This window comes from Phyllobates terribilis, unplaced genomic scaffold, assembly GCF_046119375.1.
Source record: "Phyllobates terribilis strain yellow unplaced genomic scaffold, ASM4611937v1 Scaffold_84__1_contigs__length_6523798, whole genome shotgun sequence".
In the NCBI taxonomy this organism is placed as follows: domain Eukaryota; kingdom Metazoa; phylum Chordata; class Amphibia; order Anura; family Dendrobatidae; genus Phyllobates; species Phyllobates terribilis.
Window position 1 is genome coordinate 4,164,193 of NW_027362844.1, and position 18,477 is coordinate 4,182,669.

Below are 18,477 nucleotides of genomic sequence, written 5' to 3' on the forward strand. Positions count from 1 at the left end.
GTTGACACTGTTGTACCCTCGGACTGCAGGGCAGCTTGAACTTGTTTGGATGTCAGTCGAGGTTCTTTATTCACCATCCGCACAATCTTGCGTTGAAATCTCTCGTCAATTTTTCTTTTCCGTCCACATCTAGGGAGGTTAGCCACAGTGCCATGGGCTTTAAACTTCTTGATGACACTGCGCACGGAAGACACAGGAACATTCAGGTCTTTAGAGATGGACTTGTAGCCTTGAGAATGTTCATGCTTCCTCACAATTTGGTTTCTCAAGTCCTCAGACAGTTCTTTGGTCTTCTTTCTTTTCTCCATGCTCAATGTGGTACACACAAGGACACAGGACAGAGGTTGAGTCAACTTTAATCCATGTTAACTGGCTGCAAGTGTGATTTAGTTATTGCCAACACCTGTTAGGTGCCACAGGTAAGTTACAGGTGCTGTTAATTACACGAATTAGAGAAGCATCACATGATTTTTGAAACAGTGCCAATACTTTTGTCCACCCCCTTTTTTAGGTTTGGTGTGGAATTATATCCAATTTGGCTTTAGGACAATTCTTTTTGTGTTTTTTCATTGAAGACAAATTAAATGAAGATAATAATGCCAAAGAATTTGTGATTGCAATCATTTTCAGGAAGAAACTGAGTATTATCTGACAGAATTACAGGGGTGCCAATACTTCTGGCCACCACTGTAGTATATAATGGCCGACATATATTGCTCAATATAGTATCATGGCCCCATCTACTATATAATTGGCTTATCCCGTCTGTCTGTCCGTCCAGGAATTGCCGGCCGGACCAATCAGCGAAGCGGGATTTCAGAACAAGATGGCGGCCGTTAGCTCCATACTGTATATACTGGGCCCCATATATTGCTCCATACAGTATATACTGGGCCCTATATATTGCTTCATACAGGATAATGGCCCCATATAGTATATAATGGCAGACATATATTGCTCCATACAGTATCATGGCCCCATATAGTATATAATAGGCCCCATATATTGCTCCATACAGTATATAATAGGCCCCATATATTGCTCCACACAGTATATAATAGGCCCCATATATTGCTCCACACAGTATATAATGGGACCCATATATTGCTCCATACAGTATATAATAGGCCCCATATATTGCTCCACACAGTGTATAATAGGCCCCATATATTGCTCCACACAGTATATAATGGGACCCATATATTGCTCCATACAGTATATAATAGGCCCCATATATTGCTCCACACAGTGTATCATGGGCCCCATATATTGCTCCATACAGTATATACTGAGCCCCATATATTGCTGCACAGTATAATTTCCCCTTATAATATATAAAGGGCCACATTTTTTGCTTCATACTGTATATACTGGGCCCCATATATTGCTTCATACAGTATACACTTGGCCCCATATATTGCTCCATACTGTATATACTGGGCCCCATATATTGCTCCATACAGTACTTACTGGGCCCCATAAATTGCTGCACAGTATAATGGCCCCATATAGTATATAATAGGCCCCATATATTGCTCCATACAGTATATACTGGACCCCATATATTGCTCCATACAGTATATACTGAGCCCCATATATTGCTGCACAGTATAATTTCCCCTTATAATATATAAAGGGCCACATTTTTTGCTTCATACTGTATATACTGGGCCCCATATATTGCTCCATACAGTGCTTACTGGGCCCCATAAATTGCTGCACAGTATAATGGCCCCATATAGTATAAAATAGGCCCGATATATTGCTCCATATAGTATAATGGCCACATATAGTATATAATGGGCCCTATATATTGCTCCATACAGTATATACTGGGCCCCATATATTGCTGCACAGTATAATGGCCCCATATAGTATATAATGGGCTCCATAAATTGCTAAACAGTATAATGGCCCCAATATAATATATAAGGGGCCCCATATATTGCTCCATACAGCATAATGGCCCCATGTAGTATAATGACCACATATAGTATATAATAGGCCCCATATATTGCTCCATACAGTATAATGGCCACATATAGTGTATAATGGGCCCCATATATTGCTCCATACAGTATATAATGAGCCCCATATATTGCTCCATACAGTATATACTGGGCCCCATATATTGCTCCATACAGTATATACTGGGCCCCAGATATTGATCCACAGTATAATGGCCCCATATAGAATATAACTGGCCCCATATATTGATGCATACAGTATAATGGCTCCATATATTATATAATGGGCCCCATATATTGCTCCATACAGTATATACTGAGCCCCATATATTGCTCCATACAGTAAAATGGCCACGTATAGTATATAATAGGCCCCATATATTGCTCCATACAGTATAATGGCCCCATATAGTATATAATGTGCCCCATATATTGCTCCCATACAGTATATACTGAACCCCATATACAGTTATATGAAAAAGTTTGGGCACCCCTATTAATCTTAAGCTTAATGTTTTATAAAAATTGGTGTTTTTGCAACAGCTATTTCAGTTTGATATATGTAATAACTGTTGGACACCGTAATGTTTCTGCCTTGAAATGAGGTTTATTGTACTAACAGAAAATGTGCAATCTGCATTCAAACAAAATTTGACCGATGCATAAGTATGGGCACCTCACCAGAAAAGTGACATTAATATTTAGTAGATCCTCCTTTTGCAAAAATAACAGCCTCTAGTCGCTTCCTGTAGCTTTTAATGAGTTCCTGGATCCTGGATGAAGGTATTTTTGACCATTCCTCTTTACAAAACAATTCCAGTTCAGTTAAGTTTGATGGTCGCCGAGCATGGACAGCCCTCTTCAAATGACCCCACAGATGTTCAATGATATTCAGGTCTGGGGACTGGGATGACCATTCCAGAACATTGTAATTGTTCCTCTGCATGAATGCCTGAGTAGATTTGGAGCGGTGTTTTGGATCATTGTCTTGCTGAAAGATCCATCCCCTGCGTAACTTCAACTTTATCACTGATTCTTGAACATTATTGTCAAGAATCTGCTGATACTGAGTGAAATTCATGCGTCCCTCAACTTTAACAAGATTGCCGGTGCCGGCATTGGCCACACAGCCCCAAAGCATGATGGAACCTCCACCAAATTTTACTGTGGGTAGCAAGTGTTTTTCTTGGAATGCTGTGTTTTTTTGCCGCCATCAATAACGCCTTTTTGTATGACCAAACAACTCAATCTTGGTTTCATCAGTCCAAAGGACCTTCTTCCAAAAAGAAATTGGCTTCTCCAAATGTGCTTTTGCATACCTCAGCCGACTGTTTGTGGTGTGCTTGCAGAAATGGCTTCTTTCGCATTACTCTCCCATACAGCTTCTCCTTGTGCAAAGTGCGTTGTATAGTTGACCGATGCACAGTGACACCATCTGCAGCAAGTTGATGCTGCAGCTCTCTGGAGGTGGTCTGAGGATTGTCCTTGACTGATCTCACCATTCTTCTTCTCTGCCTTTCTGATGTTTTTCTTGGCCTGCCACTTCTGGCCTTAACAAGAACTGTCCCTGTGTTCTTCCATTTCCTTACTATGTTCCTCACAGTGGAAACTGACAGGTTAAATCTCTGAGACAGCTTTTTGTATCCTTCCCCTGAACAACTATATTGAATAATCTTTGTTTTCAGATCATTTGACAGTTGTTTTGAGGAGCCCATGATGCCACTCTTCAGAGGAGATTCAAACAGGAGAACAACTTGCAAGTGGCCACTTTAAGTAGCTTTTCTCATGATTGCAAACACCTGGCTATGAAGTTCAAAGCTCAATAAGGTTACAAAACCAATAAAAGTGCTTTAGTAAGTCAGTAAAAAGTAGGTAGGAGTATATAAACCAAGAAAATGATAAGGGTGCCCATACTTATGCACCTGTCAAATTTTGTTTGAATGCAGATTGCACATTTTCTGTTAGTATAATAAATCTCATTTCAAGGTAGAAACATTACTGTGTCCAACAGTTATTACATATATCAAACTGAAATAGCTGTTTCAAAAACACCAATTTTTATAAAACATTAAGCTTAAGATTAATAGGGGTGCCCAAACTTTTTCATATAACTGTATTGCTGCACAGTATAATGGCCCCATATAGCATATAATGGGCCCCATATATTGCTCCATACAGTATAATGGCCCCATATAGTGTATAATGTGCCACATATTTTGCTCCATACTGTATATACTAGGCACCATAAATTGCTCAATACAATATAATGGCCCCATATAGTATATAATAGGCCCCATATAGTGCTCCAAACAGTAGAATGGGCCCCATATATTGCTCCACACAGTATATACTGGACCCCATATAATGCTCCATTAAGTATAATGGCCCCATATAGTATATAATGGGCCCCACATATTGCTCCATACAGTATAATGGCCCAATATAGTGCTCCATACAGTATATACTGGACCCCATATATTGCTACATAAAGTATAATGGCCCCATATAGTATATAATGAGCCCCATATATTGTTCCATACAGTATACTGGCCACATATATTTCTCCATACAGTATAATAGCCCCTTATAGTATATAATAGGCCCCACATATTACTCCATACAGTATAATAGCCCCATATATTGCTACATACAGTATATGATGGGCCCCATATATTTCTCCATAGAGTATATAATGGGCCCCATATATTGCTCCATAAAGTATATACTGAGCCCCATTTAATGATCCATACACTATAATGGCCTCATATAGTATATAATACGCACCATATATTGCTCTATACAGTATAATGGCCCCATATAGTATATAATAGGCCCCTTATATTGCTCCATACAGTATAATGGCCCCATATAGTATATAATTGGCCCCATGTATTGCTCCATACAGTATAATGACCTCATATAGTATATAATGGGCCCATATATTGCTCCATACAGTATAATGGCCCCATATAGTATATAATGGGCCCTATATATTGTTCCATACAGTATATACTGGGTCCTCTAAATTGCTCCAAACAATATAAAGGCCCCATGTAGTATATAATGGGCCCAATGTACTGCTCCACACATTATATACTGGGCCCCATAAATTGTTCCATACAATTTAATTGCCCCATATAGTATATAATGGGCTCCATGTTTTGCTCTATGCGGAATATTCTGGGCCCCATAAATTGTTCCATACAGTATAATAGCCCCATATAGTATATAATGGCCTACATATATTGCTCCATACAGTATCATGGCCCCATATACCATATAAGAGGCCCCATATATTGCTCCATACAGTATATACTGAGCCCCATATATTGCTGCACAGTATAATTTCCCCTTATAATATATAAGGGCCACATTTTTTGCTCCATACTGTATATAATGGGCCCCATGTATTGCTCCATACAGTACATACTGGACCCCATATATTGCTTCATACAGTATAATGGCCCCATATAGTATATAATGGCCTACATATATTGCTCCATACAGTATCATGGCCCCATATACCATATAAGAGGCCCCATATATTGCTCCACACAGTATATAAAGGGCCCCATATATTGCTCCATACAGTATATACTGAGCCCCATATATTGCTGCACAGTATAATTTCCCCTTATAATATATAAGGGCCACATTTTTTGCTCCATACTGTATATAATGGGCCCCATATATTGCTCCATACAGTATATACTGGGCCCCATATATTGCTCCATACAGTACAAACTGGGCCCCATATATTGCTCTATACTGTATATACTGGGCCCCATATATTGCTCCATACAGTACTTACTGGGCCCCATATATTGCTGCACAGTATAATGGCCCCATATATTGCTCCATACAGTATAATGGCCCCATATAGTGTATACTGTGCCACATATTTTGCTCCAAACTGTATATACTGGGTACCATAAATTGCTCAATACAGTATAATGGCCCCATATAGTGCTCCATACAGTATAATGGGCCCATATATTGCTCCATACAGTATATACTGGACCCCATATATTGCTCCATAAAGCATAATGGCCCCATATAGTATATAATGGACCCCATATATTGCTCCATACGGTATAATAGCCCCTTATAGTATATAATTGGGCCCCACATATTGCTCCATACAGTATAATGGCCCCATATAGTGCTCTATACAGTATATACTGGACCCCATATATTGCTCTATAAAGTATAAAGGCCGCATATAGTATATAATGAGCCCCATATATTGTTCCATACAGTATAATGGCCACATATATTTCTCCATACAGTATAACCCCCTCATATAGTATATGATAGGCTCCATATATTGCTCCATAGAGTATATACTGGGCCCCATATATTGCTCCATACAGTATAATGGCCCCATATATTATATAATAGGCCCAATATATTGCTCCATAGAGTATATACTAGGCCCATATATTGCTCCATACAGTATAATGGCCCCATATATTATATAATGGGCCCAATATATTGCTCCATACAGTATATACTGGGCCCTAGATACTGTTCCATACAGTATAATGGTCACATATAGTATATAATAGGTCCCATATATTGCTCCATACAGTGTAATGGCCATATATAGTATATAATAGGCCCCATATATTGCTCCATACAGTGTAATGGCCACATATAGTATATAATAGGCCCCAAATATTGCTCCATACAGTATATACTGGGCCCCATATATTGCTGCAAAGTATAATGGCCCCATGTAATATATAAAGGGCCACATTTTTTGCTCAATACTGTATATACTGGGCCCCAATATATTGCTAAATACAGTATATACTGGGCCCCATATACAATATAATTGCTCCATATAGTATATAATGGGCTCCATAAATTGCTCCATACAGTATAATGGACCCATATATTATACAATGGGCCCAATATATTGCTCCATACAGTATATACTGGGCCCCATATATTGCTCCATAATGTATATACTGGGCCCAATATATTGCTCCATACACTTCTTACTGTGCCCCTTATATTGCTGCACAGTATTATGGCCCCATATAGTATAAAATAAGCCCGATATATTGTTCCATATAGTATAATGGCCACTTATAGTATATAATGGGCCCCATATATTGCTCCATATAGTATATACTGGGCCCCATATATTGCTGCACAGTATAATGGCCCCATATAGTATATAATAGGCTCCATAAATTGCTAAATACAGTAAAATGGCCCCATATAATATATAATGGGCCCCATATATTGCTCCATACAGCATAATGGCCCCATATAGTGCTCCATATAGTATAATGACCACATATAGTATATAATAGGCCCCATATATTGCTCCATACAGTATAATGGCCACATATAGTATATATTGGGCCCCATATATTGCTCCATACAGTATATAATGGGCCCCATATATTGCTCCATACAGCATAATGGCCACATATAGTGCTCCATACAGTATAATGACCACATATAGTATATAATAGGCCCCATATATTGCTCCAAACAGTATATACTGGGCCCCATATATTGCTCCATACAGTATATACTGGGCCCAGATATTAATCCACAGTATAATGGCCCCATATAGAATATAATGGGCCCCATATATTGATGCATACAGTATAATGGCTCCATATATTATATAATGGGCCCGATATATTGCTCCATACAGTAAAATGGCCACATATAGTATATAATAGGCCCCATTTATTGCTCCATACAGTATAATGGCCCCATATAGTATATAATGGGCCCCATATATTGCTCCATACATTATATACTGAGCCCTATATATTGCTGCACAGTATAATGCCCCATATAGTAAATAATGGCCCCATATATTGCTCCATACAGTGTAATGGCCCCATATAGTGTATAATGTGCCACATATTTTGCTCCATACTGTATATCCTGGGCACCATAAATTACTAAATACAGTATAATGGCCCAATATAGTGCTCCATACAGTATAATGACCACATATAGTATATAATAGGCCCCATATAATGCTCCATACAGTATAATGGGCCCCATATATTGCTCCATACAGCATACACTGGACCTAATATATTGCTCCATAAAGTATAATGGTGCCATATAGTATATAATGGACCCCATATAGTACTCCATACAGTATATACTGGATCCATATATTGCTCCATAAAGTATAATGGCCCCATATAGTATATAATGATCCCCATATATTGTTCCATACAGTATAATGGCCACATATATCTCTCCATACAGTATAATAGCCCCTTATAGTACATAATAGGCCCCACATATTGCTCCATACAGTATAATGGCCTCATATATTGCTACATACAGTATATAATGGGCCCCATATATTGCTCCATACAGTATATAATGGGCCCCATATATTGCTCCATACAGTATATACTGAGCCCCATTTATTGCTCCATACACTATAATGGCCCCATATAGTATATAATAGGCCCCTTATATTGCTCCATACAGTATATAATTGGCCCCATATCTTGTCCATACAGTATATTGGCCCCATATAGTATATAATGGGCCCTATATAGTATATAATGGGCCCCATGTATTGCTCTATACAGTATAATGGCCCCATATAGTATATAATTGGCCCCATGTATTGCTCCATACAGTATAATGGCCCCATATATTGCTCCATACAGTATAATGGCCCCATATAGTATATAATGGGCCCTATATATTGTTCCACACAGTATATACTGGGTCCTCTAAATAGCTCCAAACAATATAAAGGCCCCATGTAGTATATAATGGGCCCAATGTATTGCTCCTCACAGTATATACTGGGCCCAATAAATTGTTCCATACAATATAATTGCCCCATATAGTATATAATGGGCTCCATGTATTGCTCTATACAGTATATACTGGGCCCCATAAATTGTTCCATACAGTATATTATCTCCATATAGTATATAATGGGCCCCATATATTGCTCCATACAGTATAATGGCTCCATATAGTATATACTGGGCCTCATATACAGTATTGCTCCATACAGTATAATGGCCCCATAAAGTATATAATGGGCCTCATATAATGCTCCATACAGTATATACTGTGTCCCATATATTGCTTCATACAGTACAATGGCCCCATATATAGTATATAATGGCCGACATATATTGCTCCATACAGTATTATGGCCCCATATAGCATATAATAGGCCCAATATATTGCTCCACACAGTATATAATGGGCCCCATATATTTCTCCATACAGAATATACTGAGCCCCATTTATTGCTGCACAGTATAATTTCCCCTTATAATATATAAAGGGACACATTTTTGCCTCCATACTGTATATACTGGGCCCCATAAATTGTTCCATACAGTATATTATCTCCATATAGTATATAATGGGCCTCATATAATGCTCCATACAGTATATACTGTGTCCCATATATTGCTTCATACAGTACAATGGCCCCATATAGTATATAATGGCCGACATATATTGCTCCATACAGTATTATGGCCCCATATAGCATATAATAGGCCCCATATATTGCTCCACATAGTATATAATGGGCCCCATTTATTGCTCCATACAGTATATACTGAGCCCCATTTATTGCTGCACAGTATAATTTCCACTTATAATATATAAAGGGACACATTTTTGGCTCCATACTGTATATACTGGGTCCCATATTTTGCTCCATACAGTATATACTTGGCCCCATATATTGCTCCATACTGTATATACTGGGCCCCATATATTGCTCCATACAGTACTTACTGGTCCCCATATATTGCTGCACAGTATAATGGCCCCATATAGTATTTAATGGGCTCCATAAATTGTAAAATACAGTATAATGGCCCCATATAATATATAATGGGCCCCATATATTGCTCCATACAGTATATAATGGGCCCCATATATTGCTCCATACAGTATATACTGAGCCCCATTTATTGCTCCATACACTATAATGGCCCCATATAGTATATAATAGGCCCCTTATATTGCTCCATACAGTATATAATTGGCCCTATATCTTGTCCATACAGTATATTGGCCCCATATAGTATATAATGGGCCCTATATAGTATATAATGGGCCCCATGTATTGCTCCATACAGTATAATGGCCCCATATAGTATAGAATTGGCCCCATGTATTGCTCCATACAGTATAATGGTCCCATATATTGCTCCATACAGTATAATGGCCCCATATAGTATATAATGGGCCCTATATATTGTTCCACACAGTATATACTGGGTCCTCTAAATAGCTCCAAACAATATAAAGGCCCCATGTAGTATATAATGGGCCCAATGTATTGCTCCTCACAGTATATACTGGGCCCAATAAATTGTTCCATACAATATAATTGCCCCATATAGTATATAATGGGCCCCATATATTGCTCCATACAGTATATACTGAGCCCCATAAATTGTTCCATACAGTATATTATCTCCATATAGTATATAATGGGCCCCATATATTGCTCCATACAGTATAATGGCTCCATATAGTATATACTGGGCCCCATATACAATATTGCTCCATAAAGTATAATGGCCCCATAGAGTATATAATGGGCCTCATATAATGCTCCATACAGTATATACTGTGTCCCATATATTGCTTCATACAGTACAATGGCCCGATATAGTATATAATGGCCGACATATATTGCTCCATACAGTATTATGGCCCCATATAGCATATAATAGGCCCCATATATTGCTCCACACAGTATATAATGGGCCCCATATATTGCTCCATACAGTATATACTGAGCCCCATTTATTGCTGCACAGTATAATTTCCCTTTATAATATATAAAGGGACACATTTTTGGCTCCATACTGTATATACTGGGTCCCATATTTTCCTCCATACAGTATATACTTGGCCCCATATATTGCTCCATACTGTATATACTGGGCCCCATATATTGCTCCATACAGTACTTACTGGTCCCCATATATTGCTGCACAGTATAATGGCCCCATATAGTATTTAATGGGCTCCATAAATTGTAAAATACAGTATAATGGCCCCATATAATATATAATGGGCCCCATATATTGCTCCTTACAGCATAATAACCCCATATAGTGTTCCATACGGTATAATGACCACATATAGTATATAATAGGCCCCATATATTGCTCCATACAGTATAATGACCACATATAGTATATAATGGGCCCCATATATTGCTCCATACAGTATATAATGGACCCCATACATTGCTCCATACAGCATAATGGACCCATATAGTGCTCCAAACAGTATAATGACCACATATAGTATATAATAGGTCCCATATAGTGCTCCATACAGTATATACTGGGCCCCATATATTGCTCCATACAGTATATACTGGACCACATATAGTATATAATAGGCCCCACATAGTGCTCCATACAGTATATACTGGACCCCATATATTGCTCCATACAGTATAATGGCCCCATATAGTATATTATGGGCCCCATATATTGCTCCATACAGTATATACTGAGCCCCAGATATTGCTCCACAGTATAATGGCCCCTTATAATATATAAATGGCCATTTTTTTTGCTCAATACTGTATATACTGGGCCTCATATATTGCTCCATACAGTATATACTGGGCCCCATATATTGCTCCATACAGTATAATGGCCCCATATAGTATATAATAGGCCCCATATATTGCTCCATACAGTATAATGGTCCCATATATTACTTCATACAGTATAATAGGCCCCCATATATTGCTCCATACAGTATAATGGTCCCATATATTGCTTCATACAGTATGATAGGCCCCATATATTGCTCCATACAGTATAATGGTCCCATATATTGCTTCATACAGTATAATAGGCCCCATATATTGCTCCATACAGTATAATGGTCCCATATATTGCTGCACAGTAAAATGGCCCCATATAGTATATAATGTGCCACATATTTTGCTCCATACTGTATATACTGGGCACCATAAATTGCTCAATACAGTATAAGGGCCTCATATAGTATATAATGGGCCCCATATATTGCTCCATACAGTATAATGGCCCCATATATTGCCCAGGGGAGGAAATTGTGCAACCCACCTCGGGGTCCTGGGATCCCCCAGTACCCCTGGAACACTTGTGTGCTGAAGATATAGCGGTAGCAAAACAAATGCTGAGAGAATAGTGTCATGTGTTCTCCAAAGATGACTCTGATATGACTCTGATATAGGCAGTATCCCGTCATTGCATTTGAAAATCAATTTGAAAGACACGACCCCAGTAACCAGAAGTGACATGTCTGTGCTAAAACCATTACATTGTGAAGTGAAAGAATATTCACAAGATCTCATCAAGAGAGGTTGGGTCCAAAAGTCGAAGTCATCTTATTCCTCTCCAATTTTCTGTGTTAGGAAGAAGGATGGTACGTTGTGACTCTGTTGTGATTACTGGGAGCTAAACCGAAAGTCAGTACCTGATCGACACCCGATACCAAAGATCCAAGATATGCTGGATAGCCAATCAAGAAGCACCTGGTTCTCTGTCCTCGATCAGAGTAAGGCATACCACCAAAGGTTTGTCGAAGAGTCCAGTAGACCTTTGACAGCATTCATCACACCGTGGAGATTATATGAGTGGATCTGCATACCGTTTGGACTCAGTTCAGCTCCAGCATAATTTCAGATGAGCATGGAGTCATGTTTAGAAGGATTGAGGGACGATATCTGCCAGCCGTACTTGGATGACAATGTGGTACACAGCAAAACCTTCCGGGAGCATGTTGAACACGTGAGGACCGTATTTCAACGATATCAACAACATGGAGTTAAGTTGACCCCAAAGAAGTGTGAACTGTTCAAAAGACAAGTCCGCTTTCTAGGGAAAATTGTGTCCAGAGAAGGATATACCATGGACCCAGCAGAAATCGCTCCTGTACTAACCTTAAAAGACAGGCAGCCCTCGACCGTCGGGGAGTTGATGCAGATATTAGGATTCCTCTCCTACTATCATACTTACGTTCGGAACTTCTCCAGGATTGTCGCCGTACTATACCTCCTCTTGGGGGGGATAACAGAGACAACAACACTCACGGAGAAAAAGAAGAACGCGGGTAGGACATGGCTTAAAAGAAAGAACGCTGTTTCATCCCATCAGCCCATTCTCTGGACAGCCGACCACCAGGAGGTATTGGAAAAACTAGTAGACTACCTGGTAAAACCTTGGGATATCCTGATTTCAATTTACCATTTGTTCTTCATTGTAACGCTTCTCAAGTTGGACTGGGAGCTGCCCTGTATCAGCATCAAGATGGAAAAATGAGAGTGATCGGTTACGGTTCTAGAACGTTGACAGATGTCGAGAAGAAATACCATCTACATTCCAGAAAATTGGAGTTCCTGGCATTGAAATGGGCTATCTGAGAACGATTTAGAGATTAGTTCTACTAGAGGAAAGAGTTTGAGGTATGCACTGACAAAAACCCTTTGACCTATGTCCTTACTACAGCCAAACTGATTGCAACGGGTCAGAAATGGGTTGCTGAACTAGCTGACTTCAATTTCAGCATCAAGTACAGGCCAAGAAAATGCAATGTGGATGCTGACGGATTGTCAAGAATGCCACTAGAGCCTGAGGAGTTCATGCAAGAATGCTCGGAGGAAGTCAGTCTGGAAGCAATTGAGATCAGTACCCAAGCAGTACAAGCTTATCAGGAGGAAGACACACAATTATGGTATCCGTTGATGGTGGAAAACACCATAAAAACGAGAGCACAAGATCACCCCCGGTCTATTCAACAATTACCAAAACGGCAGCACAACGGGAAGATTAGATAATTGGTAGAATACTACTTTATGTGGACCAAAATCGGTTTCCAAGTAAACGAGAGAGAGCCAATGAGTCATCAGCAGTATCTGTTTTAATTAAAGAGTGGACGAAGCTCTACCTCACTGAAGACGGTATCCTGTATCGTAAAGGAGGACAAAAACGGCAGTTGGTACTACCCAGAGTATTCCATAGGTTGGTCTTCAAAGCACTCCATGAAAACATGGGACACCTGGGAGTGGAAAGGACAACCAACTTGATCCATGAACGTTTCTTCTGGCCGTACATACAGAGAGGTATTGAGAGGTACGTGACCAGGGAGTGTGCGTGTCTGAAACACATCAACACATCAACCCGGGCACCTATGGGAAACATCCAAACTACATATCCATTTGAGATGGTCTCAATAGACTTTCTACATCTCGAGACGTGCAAGGGTGGTTACTAATACATCTTGGTGGTGATGGACCATTTTACACGATTTGCTCAAGCATATGCCACCACCAATACATCGGGTCGAACAGCGGCAGAGAAGATCTTCAATGATTTTGCTGTGAGGTTTGGGTTCACTACAAGGTTACGCCACGGCCAAGAAAGAGAATTTGAGAACCAGCTCTTTGCCAAGCTCGGAAAGTACTGTAGAATTCAGAGATCCCACAAAACGCCCTATCACTCAGAAGGTAATGGACAAGTGGAATGTTTTAACCAAACATTATTGTCAATGTTGCGCACTTTAACTGCTGATGAGAAGAAAGACTGGAAGAGTTCTCTGTCAAAAGTGGTACATGCCTATAACTGTGCAAAGTCCAACGGGTTGCTCACCCTTTTTCCTATTGTATGGACGGTCGCCAAGACTGCCAATCGACATCATGTTCCATACTCCGGTGTCAGAGACTTACAGATTGTATCAGGAGTACGTTCGGAAATGGAAGGAACAGATGGCAGGGGCATACAATATAGCGCCCAAAGTAGTTACGCAAGGACTGAGCAAGAGTAATGAGTACTATGATCGAAAATGTTATGGAGCAGAATTGGCACCAGGAAGCCAGGTGCTAGTCAAGAAAGTATGTGAGAAAGGCGGTCCAGGAAAACGTTCGTACTGGGAAGACGAGGTGTATGTGGTCGTAAGAAGAAAAGCTGATGACAGCCCAGTGTATGAAATCCGATTGGAAATGGGAGACAAGAAAACCAGAATAGTCCATCGGAATTTACTACTACCCTGTGACTATCTCCCACCACAACAAGACTTCCCAGAAGTAGACTGACATCGTCCGAGATTGACTAAAAGACCACCACAGACTGAAGCTCCGGAGGTGAATAGTGACCTTGAAAGTTCCGATGGAGAAGAACACACCATTGTATCTCTCGGACCAGCAAGGAGAGGGCTGTACCATCCTCAGGAGAGTTAACTAAACCCTGAGGCTCCAGAGTTCGTACCAAAGAGTATAGATGAAGTCCAATTCAGATCTGATGATCGAACACTGGCTCCTGAAGAGACCGATAGAGACTCAGGAGGAGCAAAATTACCAGACTGTGTGGAAACAAGCGACTCAGGAGAAGTACAGGAACTTACAGAGGCAGCTCCATGAGCATTTGAGGATGCACGGGAAATGAGTGCGGCGGAAGAAACTTCTGTGACCGAAGAACCCGTGGTCTCTGAGGAACAACCCACCAGGAGGATGTCGACGCGAGAAGTGAGGAAGCCCATGATGCTGACGTATGAGACACTTGCTGAACCGAGTCAAGTGCCAAGGACTGTCGACTGGAAACAGGTATCTCTGCCTGTGGACTAGGTAAGCCCACTTGAGTGGTATTCACCAACGTGAGGCAGTATTGAAGATGTTGCCTGGTGGAAAGACTTGTTTTCATGCTTTGATTTTCCTTAAAAGACTTTGTAGAAACAAAGAACTGTTAAAGCATAGAGAGAGAGAGCTGGTTGAAGACGTACGAAAAGCTCCAGCTGAAGAGATGCTGAGTGTTTTAATTGTGTTAATTGTTTATTTCTTATAGGCATCCTACAAGAAAAAGGTTATAAGATTAGGTTGTTATCAATGTTTATGAACGTTATACTAATTTCACAATGCCAATTTGCATATAAAGTTATTCAACTTTCACCACTGTCTCAGAATTGGTTAGATTGATCAATTAAGACGAATGTCGAGGACGACATTCAAAAAGGAGGGAAATGTGTGGCATGCAGAAGTAGGGCTGTTGCTTTAAAAGCATTCAGCAACTATTAGAGGTAACACAGGTACATGAGACAGGAAGTGTTGTGCTCCAGAAGCATCCAGCAACTAGAGGGTTTAACACAGTCACAGGAGAAGGGGAGTGTTTTAGCAGAGCCCCAGGGGGATTGTGGGGAAGTTGTGTACTGTCTGGCTGGAGCCAAAGAGAAAGGTGGTGTGTGTGTTCTGTATCTCACAGAAGCACCACTGCAAGTGAAAAGGATTCAAGTCAGGAGTGAAGCTAAGCACAGGTCAGGCAGAGTTCCTGAACTAACAGTGCAGAGTATTGTCAGGCAGACAGATAAGGACTGTAAGAAATGGTGTCACAGGGATCATCTCCCTCAGCAAACCCATCCCCCCTCCTCCATCTCCCTCTGCTGTAAAGAATGCTGTGTTCATTAATGTGCCTTTGCATTAGAACTGTGCTGTTCTGTACTACTGGGAAGACTGTGCACTGCTGTGCTGCTAAGGAAACTGTATTGTTTGTTACTGGAGTCTGTTGCTCATAAGACTTAACTTGCACTGGCTGTGCGGTTTCTTATTAAAAGCTACTGTTCTACCGTTTATAAGGACTCTTGTCAAGTGTGTCTGGTCACCAAGTGAAACAACCTACGTGTTTGTGCCTGAGGGTCAATACCCCTGTGTGCCTGAGAGAAGCTTCAGCACAAGGTCTATGGTCTCCCTGAGTAACTGTTCCCCCAGGATGTAACCTGTTTCGCCCCTACCTGAACCTAGAGGCGTGCGTGTAACATGTATATGTTAAAGGGTGAGAATTTCCAACATCCCATGTCTCAAACAATATTTAATACTAAGTTCTATATGGCATGTGATACTGAATATGTTATCTATGTTTTACAATGCCCATGTAAATTGTTATATGTGGGGAAAACAACTTGGGATTTTAAAACTAGAATAAACCACCATCGATATACAATTAGGAAAAAGAAATTAGATTTACCTATGTGAAAGCATTTTGTGGAATTGGGACAAAAATGGAAGGATCTTATGTAAGCACTTTATATATGTAATTTTTATGATGTGCTGGAATGTTTATTTATTGATATCATTGCTGCACCTATTTAATATATCAATATATACCATTGCACTGCTTGAGAAAGTTCCACACTTGGAACGAAACGTTGCCTTTTCACTATACTGTATATATATGTACAGTATATACTGTAAATATATATATATATATATATACACGTATATAAAAAATCAGGATGGTGGGCCATCCAAATCTTGCACCGGGGCCCAACTGCCTCCAATCACACCACTGTTTAGGGCCACACTGGCATCAACTATAAATCACAAGGTGCTTGAACATTATATTGCTTTTTGGGTGGTTTAGTGGAACAATTGTTATGTGGACTGATGGCAATTATATGGAGCCTGGTAACCACAGTATATAATTAATAGGAGGGGAAGGACATCTCATAATGTGAGTCAAATCATTCTGTATTTGCACAAGCTATTAAAATGTAAAAAACACATTTATGTATCTACAAGTGACATGGACGCCAGAACCCATCATATATAAAATGAGATGAAGGCCCACCATACTGGTTCCACTTATGTGGCCTAGCAGAGCTGATTGTGGACAAATCTCTTGGTTTGCTTACAGGAACGTTTTACCAAAAGACAGAGGCAAGCTTGTGAGGAGCCATAGCACTCCGCAAAGGAAGGGCGGCAGCACCTCCTTATAAATTAAGCACCACTAGAATCAAATCAAATGGCACAGTTTAAACTTACCTGAGGGCGATAAAAAGATGTTCCTCTACAGCGCCTAATTGTTGTGTTTAGGAACTAAAGGCCAGGATGAAGCTCCTCCAACAGGCGATCAATGGTTACAAGGTGCATGCGGCAAAATGAGAACAATCTGTCAGGGTTGCGCTGTAGCTCCCCATACAGCCAGTAAGAAGTGGCCTTTAGAGACCTGTTGGCTAAGCAGAGGATAAACCCATAGATTGAAACGCCTCCTTGGATCCACATCACTCTGCGTAGATCTCCAAATCACCTTGACACCACCCAGGTCTGAAGAACCCGCTCACCAGGGGTGAAGGAGAAATTAGCCATATTGAGAGCTTGGTCAATACATCAGACCAACAATGAGTATTCACTCTGGGATATCCCAACATAATGGATGTGGTCTAATCCTATGACCTTATTGGGGTTGTTTTTATAGGGTTAGGATCATAGAGGACCTTCATTTTATAGGAAATTGAAGCAAAACAGACTAGAAAATTAGACTAGAAAAATTGCACTCAGGGATACTGGAGGCTGTGACTCTGTTCACTCATGTGTTCAGGTTAATGAGGAAAGGGCTTTACATGACAGTAGATAAAGCTGAAGTCTCTCTGTAAAGCTGAAATCCCCCAGCATTCCCTGCCACTTCAGTGTCTGTGCGGAGCTTACTTTGATCATTTGCATTAATGAGATGTCATCAGCCTCTGTACATTC